The sequence below is a fragment of the Passer domesticus genome, chromosome 2 (assembly GCF_036417665.1).
Source record: "Passer domesticus isolate bPasDom1 chromosome 2, bPasDom1.hap1, whole genome shotgun sequence".
NCBI classification, from domain to species: Eukaryota; Metazoa; Chordata; class Aves; order Passeriformes; family Passeridae; genus Passer; species Passer domesticus.
Window position 1 is genome coordinate 122,673,464 of NC_087475.1, and position 24,304 is coordinate 122,697,767.

The window sequence follows — 24,304 nt, forward strand, 5'->3', positions numbered from 1 at the left end:
GCCGCCGGTGCCCGGCGCTTCCTCCGCCGGCAGACCCCGCCCCCGGCCCGCCCCGGCCCGCCCGCTCCCCCGGCCCGGCCCGGGCCGCCGCTGCCCCGGCGAGCGGCGCTGCGGAGCGAGGTGGCTGCGGGGAGGTTGTGCCGCGGGGTAGGGGTCGTGAAGGGGCTGCAGGGATAAAACGCGTTCCTTTGTTTTAAGGAGGAAAACCAAGAAATTAAAAAAAAAAAGAAAAAAAAAAGAGAGTCCTCGGGCGCTCCTCGGAAAGCCGGCGTCTTGGGACATGGTATAAATGCACCCTTTTGTTTCCATGCAAACCAGAAATAACGGCCGGGCTTTCCAAGTTTGGATCAACTCGTGACCGTCCCGCTGCGATGCGCTGTCGCCGAGAGCCGAATCCAGGGCTGGCATTAACGCCAGGTTTCCAGATGTGAGCCCACTGCTGCGCTTGGGGTGCTGCCCAGTCAATCACCACCACAGTGTGTCAATGGCAGAAGCGCTTTGAAAGTACATCCAGGAAACACTGAAATGCATAAATATGGCAACGCTAGGCGCTGGGGGTGAGGTTGTTTGTAAATAAAACGAGGATGAGAAAGCCCTTCTCAAGGGTGCAGACGTTCAAATTTCCTTCCAAGTGAAACTCCTAGCTGCTTGTTTGCTTACAAAAATAAGAAGGAGGCCAGAAGTGGCAGCAATAGCAGAATGAGGTACCCTCCTAGTGCTCCCATCCTGCAAGGATCCTCTACAGGAGACCCTTCTGCCTACGTACAGAGTGTCCCCACTGAAGTGTTGGTGATGCAAATGCAGGAACCCAACCCTTTTATGCCACAGAAAGGCAGAAAGCAGCACAAACCCAAACTGTCTAATAAAAGATGCCAAGTCCTTAGAAGCTGTACCCAGCAGAAGTCAGAAGCTGTCTGGATTGCCATATGGACTTGCTTCCCAACGTGGCTGTCGTGGCAGATGCGTTGGTAGCCAGCTCCTAGTGACCCAGCAAATTCTGTTTCTGCAGGCTAATAATGTTAAGCGTGCTATTTTCAGAGTGGGAGGTTTAATTTGAAGCTTTGCCACGCTCTCTGAGCAGAGGAACCAAAGAACAGAATAGAGATCTGGGAGAGAAGGGGTTAGTGTTGTACTTGCTCTGAAAATGAAGCTCACGCTTTGGCCCTTAAGCTTTAATTGCATCGAGACTGCCTTCAAGTGAGACTTGGAAAAGGAACAGAAGTGTTGATAAGAGTTCATAGAAAATACCAGTCTATTTGGCTTTTCTCTTAGGTGATTTGAGGAGTGAAATGTCATCCACTGTAATATTGCTCAGCTTACCCAATATTTGTCACATTTGTCCTATTATAAGTGCTCATGGACAAGTCCGTGAGTATTGGAGCAAGAACTGTGGAACTACTTTGAAATAAACGTCCAACATCTTTAAATTGGGGCAGGATAAAGATCATTTACTCATGCAGGATAAAGATAATTTATCTTTTCTTCAAAAGATATGTAACTAGAGAAATAATAGCAAAAAAAAGGCAAATTAAGAAATACAGGGCACAGGCAGGATAAACTCAATAAAAAAGGAAGTATTAAAGCTTTGTGATACACAAGATAGTTTTGTAGATGGCAAGGGATATAGACCTCAGATTCATGACATTCCTATGTGGACACATTATTTCCATCTTCAGATGAAGAGACAGAGATGAAAACACTGACATGATTCAGGTGATTTCCAGGGACAGGTCAGGGACAAGCCTGGTGTCTTGGCTCTGAATACATTGCTTTTGCCAGTGGAGCCTGTTGGAAGATAATTCAAGATGATTTTATGTGAATTCTTGCTATTTTCCAGGCACTATGTGACTTTATGGCATACAAGCCTAAAAGGAGCATAAAAATGCCCTGCAAAAATGTTATCAGAGATTCACTAAACTCACATCCTCTTCTCAGAGCTCTTGCAGACTATTGCATTAATGCATAGTAACAATAAAAATATAAAAAGACCATGAAAATGACATTATAGCATTATAAGATTAATCCAATTCCAGTCAAATTAGATTATAATAAGAACTGTGTGTGCTGAAGACTATTAATGGGAACCTGTGTTTCAAGAGCTTCGTCACCTTTGCACGTGCTCTCCTCCCTGACCCCAATAATAAAAATAGCTTGGTGTTCACGAGAGAGCCCCTCTTCAGAGGACTTCACTAACACCTCCTGCCCTTTTGGGGAAAACATTGGCCTCACTTCTGCATCAGCAGAGAAACTGAGGCTCGGGCAGGACAGCTTTCTGTAGCCCAGGGAGGCAGGCAGCCCTCCCTAGGGCTTGGCTCTGGCGTTTCAGGCTCACATGGTGGGGCTCTGGCTCCCTGTGGACGTCTGTCTGTCCATGTGGTTTACTCACGCGGCTGAATGGGAACGAGCACCACAGTCGCCTCAAAGACAAAACCCTTTCAAGCACAAGGCTACCGTGAAGCAGCTTTCCAGGAAGACAGATCTGGGCTGCCTTGTTCTCCCAGCACAACTGAGTCATTCAGCAGCAGCAGGATCGCTTTGGTCAGGCCACGCGGTTGCTCTTTGGCAGCGGGGCAGCCGTGAGAGCTGGAGGCAGACAGGCGTGACTCAAGCCATGCTGATGATACACTCATTAGGTCACAACCCACTCCAGCATCTTTCTCAGTGCTCGATCACTGCCAGCAGTGTGCTGGGACTTGCTTCCCCACGGCTTGCCTTGGCAGGCAGGGCTGAGACTGGGCAATGGGGAAATGATCCCACGTGGTGCCGTTTGCTGGGCTGCTCACACCAAGTCACAGGCACTTCCCATGTGTGAGAAATGGATTTGTAAAGGATTCTCAAAACCTGACTGAAAGCTCACGCAGTCTTGTACATTTGTATGCAAACTCTGAGATAAGTTGTGCTGGCTTAAAAGGGCCATGGAATAGAGATGACATTGTTGAGAGAGAGATTGAACTAGAAACAAGTTCAAACGATGGCCTTGCAAAAAGACCAAATATTTTAGAGAATTAGAACTGTGAAAGATGCATTGTAGCAAGACCAAGTGGGCTAAAAATATAGGTGTTTGGTGTTAGGAGTATTAGCAGCATTGAGTGGCAAAAGCTAATAGGCTGAAAAACATTTATAAGGTATTGTAACTAGGAAATAATTTGGCTTCTGATAGAATATTGTTGAGTTTTTCATTTCTTATGTCTCACCCTTCAACAAAACTGATAATGGAATAAAATCTTTTAAAACGCCTCTCAGTTGCCTAATCTCTGTAAAGCTGGGATGCTCCTGCCTTTTCTAGCAGAAGCACAACCAGCGGGATCCTGAGTGGGAGGCGAGGCTGGGCGGCTGCTGTGTGGCCGAGAGCCATCAGGGTAGATGCATCCCAAACTCGGGATTGCCAGAGGCTGCTGTAGTACAACAGCTGTGACAAGAGCTGCGTCCTTCGCCCGAGGGAAGCAGGGTGACATCAACATCCAGACTCTGAACATGCTGCTTGCCCGATGAGCACAGGCTGCCCGTGGCCCGCAGATGAGCAGTGAAGTTAAACTCTTGTCTGGCCCTCAGAGAAAAGAGGTTTGGCAAAAATGCAACTTATGTACGTAATGAAACAGGAATGCTGGTCCTTTTTCAGGACAAAATGCTGTACACCCTCAAGTTTGGACCCAGTGAGGATTTACCCTGCTCCTGATTAGCAGGTAGGAGAGGGAACAAGGTACAGAACAGATTTGCAATGCTTAGATTTTAGAGCAGGCAGTAACCTGAGTGCTAATGGCAATAAACTATAGCAAAAAGAGGGACTGGACTCAACAGAGCAAGGCAGACCTCTGTCTTGTTTTCAGCAAAGCAGGAGACTCCTGACTCCTCCATAAGTCAGGAGAAATTATTTCCTTCCTGTAGGGGAGGGAAAGAGATCGTGGGGGGAGAAGAGGAGGGGGAGATTTAACTGCAGTTGCAGGAGTGACTCTCTCCCTGAGAGCTGGAGAACAGAAAATACTGCGTGGCTCAAAGACAGGGGGCTGTATCCACATTCCCTTCCTCTCAGAGACCACCTGAGCATTTCAGATTGAGCAATCAGAGTCAAACCATCCAGAAACAGAAAGCACTTAAAAAATCATCCAATGTGATTTGTCCAAGATCATACAACACAATCCACAGAACTCAGAACTCAAGTCTGGAGATGTGCTTGGCAAAGGAGCTTTGATCCAATTGTGATCCAACATCACAATTGGATCAAACCTCCTTTGTCACATTGTGAAAGGGAGAAGGTGCACCTAGAGCTCTGGTCTGAAATGGGGAGGAACGGCCAGAGCCATTAATTTTGACAGAATCATTGCCTAAAACATTTTCTCCAGACCTTATTTACACTGTGAAGTTTTGAACATCAGTTTCACCCAGAGGAAAAAGGAGATGTTTATATTTAATGGCCAACATTTAAGCTCCTTTAAAATGAGCTGAGAGGTTGCAGTTGGAACAGAAAGAAAACCCTAACTGCCCTGGCACAAAGCCGCACTGCTGCCATTGCAGGGAAGCTGGCATCTAATGAGACTGAGGTTTTGGGTTTAACTCAGCCCAGATTGCACCCTAGGACCCATATGCCAATCCATGGATGGCATCAAGGCAGTTCCCAGGAAGCCCTGTAGATTTGAATGGAATTCCCATTTGTGTGCCCTGGGAAGATGGAGGAGGAGAGGGAGAAGGAGACAGAATGAGAAAAAAAAAACAACCAAAAACCCTGTGTAAAGATAGATCGACACATTTCCAGATTTTCAGGACATCTGTCAGCAAGCCCCAGAGTGTATGGCAGCTAATCCCTTTGCAGATTTTCTTTTAACTGTTGCTTGACAGAGGAGCATGCCAATTTTTTTCATAAATGTACCCATGTCTGATGTTGCACTCAGCCTGAGGTTATGATCTATCTGCAAGGAAAAACATTATACTACCACCTTGGGAAATAACATTAGGGAAACATCTCTCTGAGAAACACACAGCAGCTTCAAGCTTTGGAGTATGTGCAGAGTGAAAGATGTTTCCTGAAGATGAAGAAGGCCAGAGGCAAGGTGGCTACCTGACAGCAGACCTGCAGTTCTCCAGCACTCCTGCTGGCTGCTGGATCCCCCCCAGGCTGAGCCAAGGCAGTGCAGGGGAGAGGGCTGGTGCTGCCCAGCTGGGCTGATGGTCAGCTCTGGTTTCCATCCCCTGCTGGACAGCTGCAGGAGTCCTCCCACATGTCCCCTGCAGACACAGCTGGAGCATTAGTGCAGCTTGGTGAGCACTCTGCGAGAGCAAAAAGCAACAGTGAGGCAAAGCTTTGCTTGTTCCTGATTGAACTCTCAGATGCTGTGTTCTGTGGCATTCAGCTGTTGCATCCTCTGAGAACAGGCAGAAAGCAGCCCATAAGGCTGTTCCTCTGTGCTGCACTGCTAAAATGTCTTGGTCCTGACGTGGGCATGCACAAATTACAGGGGCAGAGCCCTTCAGGGCCAAGAAGACTGGGCTCATTAGGCACAGATGACAGAGACAAGGCCCCAGGTACTCCTTGGCAAGCTGCTGTAAGCTCTGCTTCGTGGCAGCCAGACCTGCAGCTGCTGCTGGGACCTTCCAAGCTTCTGTAGGCAGCAATGAACACACTGCTTTTCTGCTTTCTAATCCTACCCACCGAAATCAAGCTCAGCTCCCAGTTTTGTGCTGCTTTGCCAGTTAATTCAGACCTTCCCACGCTTAGAGTGAGTGCCAGAATAAGGCATGCGAGTAAAAGGTTGACTCCAAACCTCAAGATCATTGATGGAGCAGGGGTTTATCTTTGTTTTCTATCCATCCTGGGAAGAAAAGTGACGTAGAAAAAGGGGCAAATGGACATTTCCATTGTCAATTTCTTCATTGGCAACCAACCAGCAAAACAATGGGTGTTTCAGCAGTAAAAACTGAAAGAAGAAATCACCTTTGCCAAGTACACTTTCAGCCTCTCATCTCACAAGATTTTCAGGTCCTGGTTGCACTTCCCATTTTTCCATAGAATAATTTTTAGGAAAGAAAATCTAAATTTCTTGGCCCAATCTAACACACTCTTTGGGTGTGTCTGAATTCTTTCTAAACAGTTCTGGGCAACTGTACAGAAAAAAAAAAAAAAGAGAAAAAAAAGCAGTCTCTCAGCTGCTGTCATTTATCTTAAAACATTTCTTTCATCCAGTTAGCTATGATAAGCACTTTCATTGTTACTCTGGAAGAAATATGTTATCATTAGGTTTCAGACTCCACACCTTCATTTCTGTGACTACAGCAAATTCATACCTCTCTCAGTATTGGCCTGACAGCAAGGTAGCAGCTGATACTGGAAGATAGCAATTCTGCTTGCATTTTGCTGTGGGTGTTGGTCACCTTTATGTAATAAAGAAATGGTCTGGGATTCATCTAAGAGGGAGAAGTCCAGGACACCATGCCCTTACTCCCACAACTCTTTTGCATTTTACATTCAAGAATCATTATAGAAACCTTGAAATATTCATGACAGCAGGAATGAAAGCCCAGGAGTCTCACTTTCTACTGAGGTTCCTGAATGTTACATTATGAGACTTGGTCTCCTGTTTATCCCTGCACCACCTTCTTCTTTTCCTCCCTTAGCATTTCATCTCCCACTCCAAGAGGCTGCCATTCCCAAACACAGCAGGCTTTGCTATTTCCCTTCCAACCTGAGCTGAAAGCACACAGCACAGGCAGCCAGATATCTTGCAATGCAGGCAGGCAATGAATGGCATTTCTACTACACTGCAAATGACTCATTGCCTCAAACTTCTCAGCTCCCAGAGTCTCCCAAAGGAGGCAACAGGTTTTGTGCATTAGTGCTGCAGCCAGGTAATTTAAATTAGTGCACTGGCAGTGTAAGCACTGCCCCTTCTCCTTGCAGTGAGCTGTGGCAAGAGCTTATCCAGGCATCCTGGTGTCACCCTTGCAAAGTTAAAGCAGGGCAGGCTGTGGATGGAAAAGCACACTTACATTTCCACAACAAAATGTAGTCAAAAATCCTCCCCAGAGGACCAGAAATACCTTTTACCCCCTACACTTCAGTGCCACCTCCTTAAATTCTGTGCAAACAAGAAGCCACGTTGGGGACAAGGCACCAGTTGCAGTGTGGAGCAGGGGTGACCTTGGTTCACAGCTTTGTGCCTTGCCCACATGATAAAATCTTGCACCCCTAGAGGCTCCATGGTGGGGGAGGCGAAGGGGCCATCCTGCTCCAGGGTTTCCTCAGCTCTCTCAGCTGAGCCTCATGGCAATGTGCTCATGAAATGTCAACTGCCAACACAGTTTTGTGCCGACTCTTCACTTCTCAATGCTGTTTGACACGTGCTGAGAGGAGCTTTTCCATCACACAGGTCATGGGATATTTGCTTCTCAAGAGCGAGCAAAAAATAACTTCCTGAGTCTGGAAGCTTCTTTGGTGTGATCCCCCTCTCTGCACCCTGTCACTTCTTCACGGAGGCCCTGCTGGGGGAGGAGGGAGTCCAGGGAAGCCCTCTGCTGCTGCTGCCCTCTCTGCACTCTGCTCCTGCATCGGCTGCATAGATGGAGATGAAGCAGGCGCAGGGCAAAGCTGGGGGAAGAGGCAACAGGTTTGCAGGATGGTTATTGTCAGGATGATTTGCTGTCCTCAGCAATTTCCTGCCTGAAAGCAACTGCTGTGACTAAAGCTGGCCCCGACACAGATGGTTACCAAATCCTAGGGATATTATCTTACTCCCACTTTACCTTGATGCAAAAGACAGATCAGGGGGCACAGCAGGAGAGAACTGAGGTCATGGGTTCCCCTGAGGCAGGACCCAGTCACGGCCCCCTCACAAGAACCCAAGGGATGTGACTCTGACTTGCTGTGGGCCAAATGGCCCTGGCCAGCCAGCACGGACAGGTTTTCTGCAGTGCTGGGGCTGCCCGGATCATCCCACCCACCTGGAAATGTGATTTACAGCAGGGCTGCTGTAAACTGAAAATCTGAATCGTTACTCCAGTAAAATGTTCGCCAGATTCCTTTGCTACCCTCCCACCCAGAGGAGTCTCTGTTGTAGCAGATCCTTCTTCCCTGAGGGAGAAGGGGAAGGGCACTTGCCCTAAAAGGGCTTCTGGCTCCAGCCAGTGGAGTTCACCGGCTGCTTTTCAAGAAGAGCCGTTTGCTCGGCTTTGTTTTCTTTCAAGTGCTGTTTGAATTCCTCTGCAGGCACACATGCCAGGCAGAGCTAATGCCACAGTGGGCAGTTGGAGCTGAGGAAAGAGGGTCACCTGCTGCCTGCCCACCAGCACCAGCCCCCATCCCAAGGGGATGGCAGAAGTGGCAGCACTCAGCCCAAGCCTTGTACTCCAACCTTGCCTTTCCTCCTGGCTTGCTTTATGATAATCAGCTGGATACTGCACCCCTCTTTGCCTTGGTTTCCACCCCAGGAGCAAAAAGTAATGCTCTCTGCGGTGTCTCATGAATTTTCTGGCAAGCACCCCTGCCAGAAGGGGAAGAAGATCACACCAAAGCACCTGCACTAGCACCTGATCTGGGATGCATGGATGCAGAGACAGGACTCACCTCAGAGGTCTGGACAAAGCCATGAAAGACCAGATTTGATATCTTCATACTGCCAAGACAAAAAAAAAAACACCCCAAAACAAAATAAACCCTACACAAAACCCTCCCAACCCACCAGAGAACTAACCAGAAAAAATATCCAAAGCACTCCACCAGAAATGGGATTTTTGGAAGTGTGCCACAGACCAGTGACAGCGCCTGAGAAGGAGCAAGGCAAGAGTTTTGCAATCAGGTTATAAGCCAGTTCCACTTTCACCTCGGCCAATATAATGCCAAATACAATGGCATTATAATGCAAGCATGGTGTCATCTCGTTGTTTCACAACTCACATGGAGGGATGGTCCTTAATGTTCATAAAAGGAAGCTTCCTTGTACCAACAGGACGTGAGCTGCCCTGCCTGTGATAATGGGGTGATTTTGGAAGCTGTCATAGGCCCTAGGAGAAAGAGGCAGATTGGGGTGGGGTGGAAAAGGGAAGAGGAAATGCCCTGATTCAGAGTTATGGATTGGTAAGCAAAGCAACAGCAGATGGTTGTGGATAGAAGAGCATGAAGGAGCCATAAGGCAATGTTAGTCATCGTGATTAAGCCCCAAGAGTGTCTACACTGGCAGTTATTTAGTTTACTTGTTTGTAGACACACATTTCAGGAACTTAGAGGAGATGTGAAAAGGGATGACAGCAGATGATTGTGGATGTCCTCAGAAGGCTCCTCCCTGGCAAGGGGTTATACAGGTACAGCCCAACAATGCTTGTCTGGACAACTGCAGAGGGAAGGCTGGCACAGCCCTCCATGCCTCCCAGGTGACTTAGAACAGGGAAACCCAGGAACATCTGAAGAGCTGGGAAGGCATGGGAAGTCAAGGAAAATGAGAGGAAGCCAAAAAAATCAAGCATGAGGAGAATGACCCAGACCAGCATCATTTTGAGGGGGTTTTCAGAACTCTCCTATTAAGGACAGAGGAGAGGGCATGGGCCATTGTGAGATGTCAGGTGTCTGGATGAGACAAGACTGCACATCAGCAAGACAGGACAAGGTTGTAGGGATGGGGAAGACAGCAAGGCAGCCAGGGTGGAAGGACCAGTTGCCTGGTAGCCCTGAGTGCAGGCCATGTGGGGAGACCACAATCCCCCACAAGCAGTGGGGATTGTGGACAAGAACAATAGCATTGCTGAGCTTGAGCTTTTGGGAACCCCTCCATAAAGAAACAACACAGAAACAGAATTAAATTTTGGTTTGGACTGGAGGACATGGATTTAAAGGTGAGACACAGGTTGATTTGTGTTCAGCATAAAGACAGTGGCTGGACTTTTGTTGGTAGATGAGGCTGGGCACCTCAGAGAGGTCCTGTTTCCTCTCAAAGAGGAAAGAGAACTCTTGAGGAAGGAAGTGGCAACCTGGAGGATAGCAGGTTTACTTAATCTTCACACCAGTATTTCCACCTGATGTCCTCTGCAGGGCCTATGCTGAGAGAGAGAAGGAGAAACTAAGAGTGGGATCTGTCTCTTCATATTTTATGGATCTTTCCCTCTCTTTCAGGGGAGTCAGGGGCAGCCCTGCAGCAGATACATCCTGAAAAGAACAGCAGCCATCCGTCACCCTCAGCACACAGCAGTCCTACATCTGCTTGGTGAAACTACCAGCCCTCTTGCAGAGCAGCACATGCATACAGCTCTGTAGGATGGGGCTTGGAATGGGATGCAGTGGGATACATGTTAGGAAGAACTCTCCACACTGAGCTCTCCCATTTGCATGGACCTTACAGTCCTGCCAGACAGAAAGCAGCATAACTAGGTAGAGCTTCCCAGAAGGGAAATTACAGTCCAAATATGTTTTCTGTATAGGAAATCCAAAAGAAGAAGAGGGAAAAAAAAGAAGCCCTTATCTATATTTATAAGATGAAGCTTTTCCTACACAAATAAACCTCTTAACACATTTTTCTGGGCGCTGAGGTTATATATTTAATAGGTTTTTCTGGTATCACTTAAAAGTAGATCACCACCATGCAATGACGCCTGCTGCACTCTTTTTCTGGCATCCTCACTAGCTCCCTTCACCCGTGCCCCCAGTAACTAGAGCACCGTGTGTTATTCTCACCAGAATGAGAGAGGATTTTTCCTTTCCTTAGGAACTTCTCCTACAGAACTGCTTGGCCAACTCCCTTTTTTTGGCCCTCCATGCTTTCTTCTTTCAAACTCAACCAAGAGCAGAGGAGGCACTCCCCTGAAGAGGAGGGAAAGCACATACCCAACTGAAATCCTCCTCCTAGCTCTTCCTTAGCATCCTGGGGGTGCAGATCAGCTATTCTGCCCTGGAGTGCAGATCACTGATAGCAGAAACAGGCACAGACCTCCAGTCAGCCTCTGAAAATGAGAACATGGCCTCTCATGCCGTGGGCAGTGTGGCTAATGCCTATATTGCACCTTACAGAAGTTTATAGAGCAATGAAAAAAAGAAGCAGCTGCCTTACAGCATTCCCAGGTGTCTCTGATTACCTCCTCAACCAGAGACCAGCTCTCAAGGCCTCCCTGAGGAGCCTCTCCTGTGCATTGCCTTGGTGCCCTGGTGGGTGCTGCAGCACAAGCATCCTTCCCAGCAAGGCGCTACAAATCAGTGATGGACATATTAAAGTACACAAACCAGTCCTTAAGAACTGAACCCTGCAGGCCTTTCTCACTCCTCAGCCAAGACTACTTTGGTTTCTTCCTTCCTAGTGCCTGCAGTTCTGCATTGCAATGCAAAGAGCACAGATCTTCTGCCATGGTAGAAAATGTTGATAGGAGTGATGTTAGCTGTAGGCAACCAAAAGGAGAGTGCATCCATCGTGTACAGGGCCAGCTCTGTGGAGTAAGTGATTTGTAACCAGTACACCCCTGCTTTCCACTTTTCAGACTTGGCATTTGGACTTTTGTCTAACCTCTTTCCCCTTCTTGCTACGTGGTGGGCAGAAGTTTCATTTTGTTGCTTTATTGTCTCTCAGCTCCTTATTAAATACAATAAGTTAAAACCACTGCCTTTACAGCCATCCCTCAAGAGGGAAGAAGTGAGTTACTGTGGTGTCACTCCTGTGTTCCTGACCTAAGAGAGGAAAAATTGTGGGACTGCTCTCCTTTGCCTCTGCAAGGAATAAATATCTTGAACTGATTCTTGAGCTGTAGCGTGCTGTAGTCTTCTCACTGTTTCCTCCATTCACTTCCCACTCTTTGAGACAAAATAACTGCCTCTTCATCTAAAGAGATTTATCTATTCACTTTCGTGCATGGACAGAAAAAAAACATTTCTTCCCCCGCAACAATGCAGCTAACTCTGGGGTAGAGCTTGACAGCTATTTCACAGCACAGAAGGAGTGGCAGGGAAAATGCAGTTGTTCTTGCCTGCAGAGATGGAACAGTGGATTGGAATGGCAAAAACTGCAATTTAACTGGAACCTTGAGAAATCCTTCACGGTTTTCATAACTTAGCCAAAAGAAAAAAAAAAGGGAGCTGCCTGTAAAAGCTGAATCGCCAAAGCAGAGACTGATTCAAAGGGAAGGGCTCTGTTCAGTGAAGTGCAACACTACCTGCTAGAGCACCCACAGATTCCTTAGAAGTCCTTTCATCCACCTAGTGAGTAAGCCCATTTCTGCTTACTTGTGAAAATGGGCAGTCTCAGAGGCAGGAGCAGCAGGGTTGCAGGTGCAACAGGAAAGGTGTGGGTCACTGCTCCTTCCCAGGACCCAGATGCAGCTCACACAGCAGCCATCTCGTCTTACCTGATCAGAGGGCGTGATACTCATGTGAGAACTGATCACAAGAGCTTTTTCTCCTGGTATCACATCTAACATATGCATTAACAAATTTTCCCTTCCCACCTCCCACCATTTCCCTGCCCAAACCTGCTCCAAAAAATGAAAGCTTCAGCAGAACTGGATCTCCACCAGAGCTGGTTCAGGGCCCGTGCCTCTCTGAGGGCACAGTAAGGTGAAAGTGCCGAGGAATCACAGCGATAAGCTCAATATAATTATGTGCTCAAGACATTACAGATAATTCGGGGTTTCTGAGCTTCTGACTATACAAAAGCAAATTATCTCTACACTGCTAAGATTGGAAGGTCAGAACACAGGAGAGGTAGGTGAGTTAAGCAAAAATCAGCCTTCAGTGGGACCTCATACATCAACGTCATTCACATATTAAGTAGTAAACAGAGTAGATGTTCTATGCATATCCTCAAGGAGAAATCCAGCTAACAACCCTGTGTCATCCCTGTCTGCCAGCCTCCTTCTCTGCTCCCTCAGTGGGAGGCACAGCAGGAATTACACACACAAACATCCCTGCATGACACTGTGAGTCAGAAGGGGGGATATGCTCCTCAGTTTCTCAAAACACCAGGAATCCCAGCTCCTCTGAGTTCTGGATGTCCTTGCTCTCACTGATAACATCTCTGTGATCCCAGCCTCCTCCAGAGGCCCCCAGGAGCAAGGTTTGGCTGGAAGTGTTTGTCAGAAGAGGTCTCTGAGCAAAAGAGGGTGGATCAGAAGGTGAAAGAGTGACTGTTGCATTATGCAGCATCCAGTCCCAACAAGGGAGTCTGATTTTGATCTGCTTGCTGAAGTTTGCTATTTCTACTCTGGTACCTGGAGGTCAGCTTGGTGCCAACATCTGTATAACATCAAACATTTGCATCCATATGGAGAATGTATAATTAAAGCTTTCTGCAGACAACTGTGAAAACTTTCTCATATTCTCCCTAAATTGCATTGCAACCCCCAGATGAGGGCTGGGAGCCAAAATGTAAAAAGTCTGGCATAAATATTTAAATAACTTGAGATACGTATTCTTCAACTATTAGCTAATTATTTTTGTGCCAGCCGTAAATGGCATCTGGTTCGTTAGCACAGGACACACAAGGATGCTGCAGGTTGGGCACACAAGTGGGAAATGAAACGTGACTTCATGCTAATTAATATTAATGAATGGATCGAGAACCAGCATCTCTTTGAAAATATGAGCTCAACAGGAGCCCAAGTGTGATTCATTATGATTATTGCTGGGGTGACAGCCATTACCAATCTCAGAAAACCTCTGTTTCATGTAGCATCTCTTCGGGAAGGACTTAATTGGCTTCCAGAAGAAGTGAGGGTGAGCAGGGGAGGTGGTTTCAGACCAACCTGCAGGTATGTGCTTTATTATTGCCCCGGAATGGGAGTAATAGTAACAATTCCTTTAGTGTGTGCTTGCTGTGGTTACCTTTCTTTGCTTGGTTTGCTGAGGCAAGAGCCGAAGCCTGCTGTCAACATCCTGCCATATTTACTCCCATCCCTAAAAATTAAGTCCTTTCTTTTATCCCTCAGTCCCTCTCCCACCAAACTCAGTCCCTTACTCCCTAGACACCACCCACATTGGTGCTGCTCCAGACTGCCTTGGCAACCAGCTAGCTCAGCTCTGAAGCCTTGTACCTGAAGTGAGTGCATTTTGCCTGGGAAGGAGAAAGTTTGTTCTCTTATTTCACACACCGCCTCTCTGGGATGTGCTCACCACGATGCCAGGGGAAAGTCTGCATGGTTACCTGGGCAGTGTTCTTCCTGAGCTAACACACAGCCATGTGATGGGAATTGTCTGACATTTCTGCTTTCTTCTTTCAAGCCTGGGAGGTTGCTCTCCATTCCTCAGACACACTCAGTCCTTACCTGGGAATGTTTGCCCTCATATGGAGATCTTGGACCATTAGCCTGTGGCTTTGCTTAGCTGTCATATTTGTACACCACACTGAGCCCCTGTGCTGATACATCTGCAGCTTTAAGTAGGGCTCAAATGGAAATGCTGGACTCTCTCTCTTTGTTAAAGCCTGTTGAGTGAATGAAAAGGTCTCCAAGTTGGTTTCTGCCCTTGAAGCAGCTCTTAAACTTCTTTTATTATATACATTTTGGAAGTATGTTGAGCTTTTGGATTGCATCAATCTTTTTGCTACCTAGGAATTACCACTCATCCCATCATTTGCCAACTATTTCTCTGCTGTGTTCTCTATTTCTCAGTCAATTTTCTACTAACAGCTGACTAGCTCACCAGCTAATTTCTCTCTGGTCTTGAACAAATATCAGCAAAACTCAGCTGAAGCTGAAAGCCTGGTGCAGCTTTACACTATAATTTTCCTGAATCAGGCAAGTACAAAGACCCAGTAGGACCAATCATAGATCTCCAGAAAGGCTAGGAGACCACCACATCTGAATCATCACTGCATTTCCCACTAGCACAGCTCTAACACTGCCACTCCTGCTTTATCTTCACCACTCCCTTAAGTCTTTGTAAAATCAGTCATGTCACTGTGATGACTAACAGAAAAAGAGAGAGGGCAATTGGTGTGCTGGGAGCTTAGGATAGGAATTGGAAGCTGGATCTAGGAATCCTTCCCCAAGGTACTTCATCATGTCTTGTGATTTCATGTAAAACCCCCTTATATTTCCTCCCATCTTGCTTAAGACTGGATGGGAATTTGGGTTAACAAAAATGTAAGGAATCTCTCAATGCAGCAGAGACTGCTTCAGAGCCAAGTTTCCCAAGGGAAATAAATGATGAACAAAAACAAACAACAGCACAGCTCAAACGATTCCTCCCCTCACCACAGTCCTGAGATTTCATAATTGCTCCCTTCATGGCCATTTTGGTTTGTAATATGCAGAGTAAAGATTTCCATTATAGCTGTGTTTACTTAATCACTATAATTTTTTTTAAGTGAAGTTCAGGCAGTTGAAAGCACCAGGCTGCCAGCCCCAAGCAAATTAGCCATCAGCTAGTTGCATTAGAAGCTGTTCTGCTGTGATCCTGAGCAAAGGGTTTGCTCCCCAGCAGTCTCTTCATTCTCAGATGGATCACCCACCTCTGGGAATGAGAAGGATATTTAGCATGTTACCCCCTTTGCCTGATCAGGCAAGAAAAGGAGGGCGTTTGTGTTTGTGTGTAAAAAAGTCAGTCTCTCAGAATGGGATGATCATGTGGACATTTGGGACTAGTCTGACATTCATCAGAGAAAAGCTAGAGAATGGACAAATGTAGAATTCATTTCAGAAAGCAGCAGGACATTGACTACATCTGCAGAATAGTTTTTCCAGTGAGGTTACATTGAATATTCTCATCGTGCATGGCACAATATCCCAGCATGAATATTTAATCATGCAGGGCAAATACAAGTAGACTGAAATTCTAAGTGATGACAACTTTCAGATGACCTAGGCCCAGACTAGAATTTGTGATTTCAAATGGGAAGGTTCTAACTCCCATGCCTGTCCTCCTGAGACATTGATCTCTGCTTGTGGGAGCTGGGAAACACCTTAGCCTTTATAAAAGAGGCACAGAGGACTTCAGCCAAATGAGACAAACACATGGAAACAGTCAGTACCTGCAGCTGCTGGAAGGGAGGCACTTCCCTGGTCAGGATGTATGAGATTTGCTGTCATCTGAGGCAGTCAGCAGGATGTATGAGATTTGCTGTCATCTGAGGCAGTCAGCAACATCAATATATTCTTGGCACTCTTATGGTTTCCAGTGATCCAAATCAAAGCCAGGCTCAAAACCAAACCAGATTGCCATTGTCAACCTGGATTGGCCTGAGCTGCTGGGCAAAGCCACCCCACTCTGTGTGCTTGTAACATTTTGGAAATAAAAATCCAGCTTCCGAAAGAAACCTCAGGAGTGCAGTAGAGGGTCTTCTTTGGCCCTAGTGGATCTCCAGCACAGTTGTCACATTATTCTCATGGGCACTTTCACACAGGCCTTTCTGCAGATTCCCCATCCTCACCCGCCACACTTCCCAAGATCTCTAATGATAGTACAGATAGGAGAAAAGAAAATAAATGGCTGTGCATTGAATAACAGAATCATTAATGTTGGGAAAGACCTCCAAGATCATAAAGTCCAACCTTTGACCAATCACCACCTAAGGCACCTAAACTCAGCTACACCACAGCCCTAAGTGCCACATCCAGTCGTTTTTTGTACACTTCTAGGGATGGTAACTTTCCCATCTTCCCAGGCAGCCCATTCCAATGGTTAACCACTCTTGCCATTAATAAATTCTTCCTGATGTCCAACCTGAACCTCCTCTGGTACAGCTTAAGGCCATGTCCTCTTCTCCTGTCACTTGCTGCCTGGGAAAAGAGGCCAAACCCCACCCAGCTACATCCTTCTTTCAGGCAGTAGAGAGTGAAAATGTCTCTCCTGAGCCTCCTCCTCTCCAGGCTGAACACCCCCAGATCTCTCCCCAGAACTGTGCTCCAGACACTCCCCCAGCTCCATTGCTTTTCTCTGGACTTGCTCCAACACTTCAATGCCTTTCTTGAAGTGAGGGGCCCCTTGGTTTTGGGAGGGACCACAGACCAGCTCTACCACAATATCAGGTGCACAAATCCCATAGAAACAACAGAATGGAGTAAGTTTAGTTCTCCTGGCCAGAAGCTACCCCAGCACTGGGGCTCAGTGCACGATCATACAAAAATTATATACATCATCAAGAAAACAGGGTGTTAACAAGCTTATTCCTTTTTGTAGTAAGAAGGTCAAGTTCCTCTATTCCCATCTTTAAATCACTGTAACTAATTTCCTACTTTCTGTTGATAGGAATATAATTCAGGCACTTCAGCAAGGTTGCCAGGCACTGGTGTATGGTCCCTGCATTGACATCTCCAAGCATTATCCCCATTTCCTAGTGGGAGAGATTCAGAAAGTTCAATATCACCTCTCTTTGCAGGAACAAATCCACATAAAAGTGGAGCTGTCGTAGCAAATTTTAGTGCACATGTTTGTGTCACAGAGAGGTGGAGGAGGATGCAGGAGGAATTTAACTGTACAGGCAACAGGCAGAAATTAAAAGAGAACCAAGTGGCCAGGTGGTGAGGGAACTCACTTCTGATTTACAATTGCAATGATTGCGATGAATAGGGAGAGGCTGTGATTAAAGACGTGTCTGAAAATAACAGTAATGATTTCCACTTGTATGCCTTTGATCAGGCAATCTCACAGCATTGTATAAATGAAACCTCCCAATATCTCTGTGAGCTTGGAAAGCCTTCTACTGACATGAACGTGTCAGAAATAAATACCAGCTGAATGGTGTTAGACAGGTGATGGCTTAGATATTTCATCCTCTCTTGGAAGAAGAGCTTCTAGAGATGGAATTTGTCCCAATTATAAAAGAGGAATAGATCCTCAGTATGAGCTATATTGGACTACATGCATAAATTACTGTGCAAAATGATCATTCAGCCCATTCAGTTCTCATTCCTGCAGGTGAAAATGCCAATAAGGGAACTAATCACCTGTCTGTAAGGATGATTTTAAAAGATGGAGACATTGCCCATCAAGAACACCACTGGGAGTCATCAACTCTGTTCAAACAGGCTGCTGGTAACCATCAGGAGGTAAGAACTGTACTTCCAGTCTGAATGACTGCAGGATTAATTTGAGTGAGCCATCTGGAGTGGAAAAAATGTACATTCCTTACCATGCCCTTGTGCACTACGTTCCCCAGCCCAGAACTGTGCAGGGCCATCACATCCAGCCATAAGCCTGATGTGGAATGTCCTGGACACCTCACCCCACCTGGCTCCCTGTCAACCAGGAGGCATCTAGGCAGCTTTTCCACAGGTTTTGCAGCTAAATCTCATCCAAAGGCAGGAAACATCACTGAGTGTTTCCCTTGCAATAGCAGAGTGGACCCAAAACTAAACAGACCCTGTAGTTTGCTGTGGTCAGGCAATTTTTTGTGTTTGGAAAGATTGACACAGTTATGTTTGGTCTTGATGGGGTGTTGAGAGGGTTAAATATGGCTCAAAACTTATTTCACTTACAATTATGTTCATCCTCCTGTCACCAAGAAAAAAAACCAAAATATACTCTGATATTCAGATCTAGCTATTTTAGTTTGCACTCTTCTCTGTTATTCAGTGAATATGAAATTACTTTTCACCAGTTCAGAAGATATTTGTACAGTATTTTTCACATATAAGTTGTTGAGGTCAGACACCCCAACTTCACTGTTATGGTTGATAACCATAATTCCTGGCCTTCCTCAAGAGCCAGTAATAAGCTGCCTGCATTAATCCTATTTAGATGTTTGATTTGGCTATATCTGTCAGCAGACAGATTATATAAATACAAGATTTGAAGGAAAAAAAATTCCTCATGCTGCACGTAACTAAGAGCAGTTTTACCTTGGTCAGGAGAAGGAAAACATTTCCCAGCTAGTCAAATGCCAGAGATGCTCTCCAGGTGGCCAGAGGAACCTCTCTCCAAAAGATAAGGCAGCCCTTAAGCTATTTAGGGAAATGTCAAAACACCACCCTTAAAAACTTTGAATTTAAACACATTTTGTGAGGAAAGAAGAAGTCTGCCTGAGCTCCCCAAAAGCCTTTACAAAGGAGCCCAGGTCTAAAGGCAGGGTGTTGGCTCTGCCCTCACTGCTGCTGTCCCCTGCCCTGGGGACAGGACACAACCCCCCTGTGCCCACAGAAGGAATGGGATCAGGGCAAGCTGCTCCCTGCTCACCTGCAGCAAAAGCTCTTCACCAGCAGCAGAGAGATGTCAGCTGTGTCAGACCTCCAGCCACCCAGCCCAGAGCATCCAAACACCCTCAACTCCTTCCCTGCCAACCTCCCACACCCCCAGCTTCCCACAGTCCTGCCTGAGCCTTGCCAGGCTTTGTTGGGAAGAGGAGAGCCATGCAGGTATTGCTGTGTCTGCCTGTTCCCCTAGCAGGTGCTCTGTTAAGTGGATCCTGCTGTGTCTAATAGCCTCCCCCACCCGCCCTGTAACCTACTTACATATTTTCTGTGAGTCTGCTGGCCTGGTGATCTTGCACTGGTACAGTCTCTGGCAGCTGCTCCAGGAAGGGTCACACAGCTCCTGTAATTAAAACAGGGCGGAAAAAGGCAAATTCTCTGCTTAGTCAAAGGAAAAAAAAAAGGGGGGGGGATGAAGGGAAGGATACCCTTAGCTTCTGACATGAGGGATAACAAGACAAGGCTTGAGGATAAGTTGCCTCAAAGTTCCTCTTTGGTTGTTAATACAGAGCAGCACCAGAAGCCATCAGGCCCTGTGCTATCACTCAAGTACCATTAACAATTATGGTCATATGTGGAAAAAGTGTGGTCACGTTTGATTTCTTCTGGCCTTCTTCCTTCTCCTTCAGCACCCTGGAATAACTCACTGAGGCACACCAAGTAGAGACCTCAATTACACGCACCATTGGCACCCCCAGTTCTGCAAGCAGCAGAAGCAGTACTCCTTGGAAACACCATTAAGCACAAAGCTCAGCTGAGTTTGTCCTGTCAATTCATTATCTGGGATTTTTATATCTATATGAATATGTACATGATACTGCCACCCTCTGCACTCCGTCTAGTGTACAACCATACCTGATCCTGGTGTATTTCAAGTGGAAACTTCTCAAGGCAGGTACTCCTGGGTAGCACATGCACACCAGAAAGGGGCTGCGAGCTTAAAATTCAGACCAGGCTGATGCTGACAGCTGGGCCAATGTGAGGGAAACCTCTGTTCCTTATAATCTGACAGTGGGGAAGATGGTTCTGTGCCAGGGGCTGAATCAGTTGGAGGCATCATTAATACATCTGATGCAGTCTCTGTGGGAGTGCACTAGGGTAATTCAGGTTGTGGGTGTCAGAAATAGTGCATTAGTTATGGGGAGGTGGGGGTTGTAATCAGGAAAAAAGTACAGGATTTTTCTGCAGGTGGTTATGAAATCACTTAAGAGAGCATGTTGCAAGTCATTCTGCTGAGAAACAGAGCATCCAAAAGAGAAACTGCTGTGGGATGCTGAAGAACTCATATACTCAGTAACTGGGAGACTGGTGCAATGAAAGTTTATCAACTGACTGAGAAGAGATGGAAGCAGAGGCTGGAGAATAAGGATTACAGAGTCCCTCTTCTCAGCAGAGCTCTCTGTTTTCAGATAAGCTTGCAAGCACTGCATTAGGAGTCTCACAAATGCTGGGTGGCTGAAGCCACAGCCCTCTCTGGAGACCCTGTATTAGCATAAAATAAGGGGATTTTGGAGACCTGCACTGAAATGTCAAAAGCTGCTGTAAAATCCCCAGGATGCCATTCAGCACTCTATTTTCACTCTACAACTCTCCTGAAAAGATAGGGACATAAATAATGGACTGTAAGGAAAGGAGGGGTGGCTTCTTGCAGCTTCCCTCTGCAGGGAGAGTGTTCCTAGAATAAACCCTTGGTTTGGACATTGAATGAAAGAAATCTGGATCTGGTGGGCAGGATGGTGTTAAGGTTGCAGGCAGATGCTGGTGGAGCCTTTCCTCTCTCTCCCTAGCATTGTTTCCAGAGACAGTAATTGGACATTTAACTTTTATGTTGGTGTAGTAAACTAACCTTGCTGCTAACTCTGTCTGGTAATAAAATATGGTCTCTCTATAAAGAAGATTTTCAAGACCATTTTTTTTTACAAGGCTTAGAGATTATTTTTTCAGAAAGAGTAAAGTGTTTTTCAAGTCTTTCCCAGCCAGAGTTAATTGTGTCATTACCAAGAGCTGGGACACAAGTTTCACATTTTCCCCACAGGGGTTGTGGCCCAGTAACACTCGCTGCTTCACCATGAGAAGGGAATTTCCATCCACTGTGTAGCAGGAGAGGCAGGATCATGGATTCTCATGCTGAGAATAATCTGTTCACAGAAGGGGACTGTAAAGGATCCTACAGGCTGGTGGAGCTGAAAGTACTGTAAGTGCTGGACAGGCTGGCCCCTGCAGATTAGTCCAATGGGCCATGAGGCTCAGAAGGAAATTTGGCCATTATTTCTTCTGACAGTGATGGAGGTAGCATGGGGCCCTAGACACTGAGTTACCCATCCTGCCACAATAATTCTTCCTGGAATGCCATCATTCCTGAGACCATTTAGCATTTCGGCGGTTGCTCTGATCTACTCTGGGCTAACACTTGCTCAATAAACTATAATAAACCTATTAGATAGGTTTGCTGAAGTGTACTGCCAGACTGGGACAGAGTCATTTTTCACTGCATTCGGTTACATCCAAAGTAACGGGCCAACAGGAATTAATGCTGATGTGATGGAGTGGTGCGGTCTGAAAATGACCTTTTCCTTTTATCCTCACTCTCTTTTCTGAGAGCCCTTCTTCTGTGGGGCAGAGCAAGTGTGTCTGCAGAGGGATCCCCTTCCCAGATGTAACCATGCTGTCATCTAGGTCTAGGAAACTATGCTCTGGCAGTTTCTAAATTATGGGCAAAAGAGATTTTTTTCTCCTCAGTATCTGAGGGCTTTTAGTATCTACAATGTACCCTTTTCTTTATTAATTAATGCTATGTTTAAAACATAAGTAGGTTCTTATTTCTGCTCGGTACTTATTATAATGCCTCGTCAGCACTTCAAGCACCTCTCCTTTCCCATCAGCCTCAGAGCTGGGTTCAGCTCCTGATGTGTCACCCTGGTCAGAACAGTGGTTTGCAGCCTGGAAAGGAGACCCTTGCATTCACCTGCACGAGTATGGATGAGGAATGCCAGGCCACGGAATGCCTCCTTACCTGGCCCCAGTCGCAGGCTGGGAGGTGTCACCACTGGGGTGCTGTCACCACAGCCTGTCCCCTTGTCTGCAGATAAACAAGAGCAGATTTGGGTTTAGCACGGGAATTAGCCGAGGTGATATCCGCAGGCAATCTTTTACTCCAGTCTTGGTGCCATCCCTCTGTCAGGACTAATGCAATTACCGCACTTTTTGCTGAAAGGCAAAGAAAGCACGGAGAGAAACCCTCCCCTGGGAGCTCATTCTGTGGGAAGTGGTGGGGCTCAGTGCACCCAGGCAAGCTGCCAGTCTCAGCCGGGCAGGAGGCTGTCGCCAGTGTTTAACCACCAGCCCCAGAGGTTTGTGTCTCATCGCTGCCCTTCTCCTGCGAGGCAGGGATGTGGGATGTGGGATGGAGAAGGTGCCACGCCGGTGACCCATCTGCAGGGCCTCCTCAGTGGCGATGAGGAGACGCGGGCGGACGGCGGCAGGAGCTCGCCTTCCCCCCTTAAAGCACGGCTATATTTAGAGGCAAATTGCAAACAAAGTGACGGTGAGCTGCTGCCGCTGCCCATAAATTATCCAGCTGCGTGGGATGCCGGTGGGCCCACCGACACCTCCCGCCTCTCCTGCGCCGGCGGGGGCAGGAGAGGCGCCCTGAGGGAGGGCATGCTGCCTTCCCAATTCTTCCCCCCGCACTGCCCTGGCCCCCATGTCACCCCCAGTCCCCCTCCCCAGCCAGCAGGAACGCCGGTTCCACAGATGGTTGCCATGGGTTACACTGGCAGCGCAGACATTCCCTCCCGAAACAGCGGCGATAATTGGGAATGGGGGCTCCGCGCCCTCACGCCCAGGGTTGCTCCAGCAGGCTCGCTGTGCATGGAGCTCCCCGGCCAGCTCCACTGGGCCCCAAAACCTCCCCACGGCATCCCCACAGCTGAGGACCGGGCTTGGTGGCCCACAGCATCACCCGGCCCTACAGAGAGGCCCCTCCTGGCACACAGCTGGGAATTAGTGCCAAAAGGGCAGGGTGATGGAGGAGCAGACCCTCGGCAGGCAGTGGCCCCACTGCACAAGAGGCACAAGCAGCAATATCCAAATTACAGACCACCCCCAGCTCTGCCAGGCCAGGCTCTGTGCTCATGTTCCCTCTTTCACAAGGAATTTTAGTGGGGCTTTTCCAGGTGCTTTGCCACAGCGACAGTGAGCCAGCATGAGGGGATGGTAATTGGAGAGGCAGGGCACTGAGGAGTGGGTGGTGGGGCACCTCAGGGATCAGTGGCAGGCCTCGTTTTAACCTGTTCCTTTTTTTGAGATGATTAGAGCATGATCAATAGGCTTGCAAAACTTAGATAGCCTAACCTGCTGCCACCAATTAAGCAAGATATTTCGGTCCTGCAGAGGACTCAACACGTGGCACAGACTGTCAGTACAGTTACAGCTTCTGCAGGCAAGAAGGAAAGCTGGTCTCTTGCTCAGGGGAGACTGCCTCATTCCCTTTCCCCATCCCACCCTGGGAGCCTTCTGTCTCCTTTTCAGGCTCTGTTTCCCCTGCAGTGCCCAAGGCTGCTCTGGAGATGAACTCACCTCTGGCTTGGGAGACACGGCATGAGAACAGGAGGGTCTGTGCAGTGCTGTTCTTGCAGAATTAGCAGTGCTGTTTCTTCATTGTTACACATCTGATCTGTTCAACTCCTACACCAGTGATGTTTTACCCAGGGCTGCACCACTTTGCATACAGATAAGACTTTGCCTCTCTTGCCTCTTGGGCAGAGAGCCCATTCAGTGTATCTCTCACTTTGTGATCCCTTCCAAAGGTTCAGCTCTGCCTTCCTTGATGCCAAAACAAACCATCTCACCTCCCTGTGGTTCAGTGCAAAGCACCCCTGGGTTTTGTCATCAGTTGCTGCAGGCTTCTCCAAGATCTTGTCAGGGTTTCTTGGTGTTTCATGTGAGCTGAGAGGGACATTTGCAAAACTCTGCTGCCAAAACCAGGGCCTCAAGGCTACCTTAGCCTCTCTTCTTGTCACACACCTCAAATCTGAAAGTATAAAAGAGACAACTTCAATATTTTAAATTTATCAATAATTTTGGTGTTGCATAATCTTGTTGGGAGATTTGGTGCTCTTCCAGCACCGCTCCTTTCATTTAATTGCCTCAACTCTGCAGGCTCCACATTGCCCTTACTCCACAGACTCCTTACAAGATTTGCAGGAAGTTCTGCTTCAAAATA

The 24,304-nt window shown here is 47.2% G+C and overlaps 2 long non-coding RNA genes across 12 annotated transcripts; one reads left to right on the forward strand and one right to left on the reverse strand.

Annotated features, from left to right (window-relative positions):
* Window positions 1-130: 130 nt before the first annotated feature.
* Window positions 131-22,752, reverse strand: LOC135295008 (uncharacterized). Of its 11 annotated transcripts, XR_010357052.1 has the most exons (7): window positions 22,094-22,752; window positions 19,342-19,423; window positions 18,733-18,834; window positions 15,924-16,343; window positions 14,218-14,375; window positions 12,182-12,303; window positions 8,629-11,154 (listed from the first exon to the last, which is right to left on the reverse strand). It is a non-coding gene; the product is annotated as an uncharacterized LOC135295008 (long non-coding RNA). The 11 variants fall into 11 exon arrangements; XR_010357045.1 differs by lacking the exon at window positions 8,629-11,154 and adding an exon at window positions 131-1,785 and having other exon boundaries at window positions 12,182-14,375; XR_010357046.1 differs by lacking the exon at window positions 8,629-11,154 and adding an exon at window positions 5,042-5,262 and having other exon boundaries at window positions 12,182-14,375.
* Window positions 17,544-19,859, forward strand: LOC135295010 (uncharacterized). Its single transcript, XR_010357056.1, has 3 exons — window positions 17,544-17,643; window positions 17,810-17,940; window positions 19,710-19,859. It is a non-coding gene; the product is annotated as an uncharacterized LOC135295010 (long non-coding RNA).
* Window positions 22,753-24,304: the final 1,552 nt, after the last annotated feature.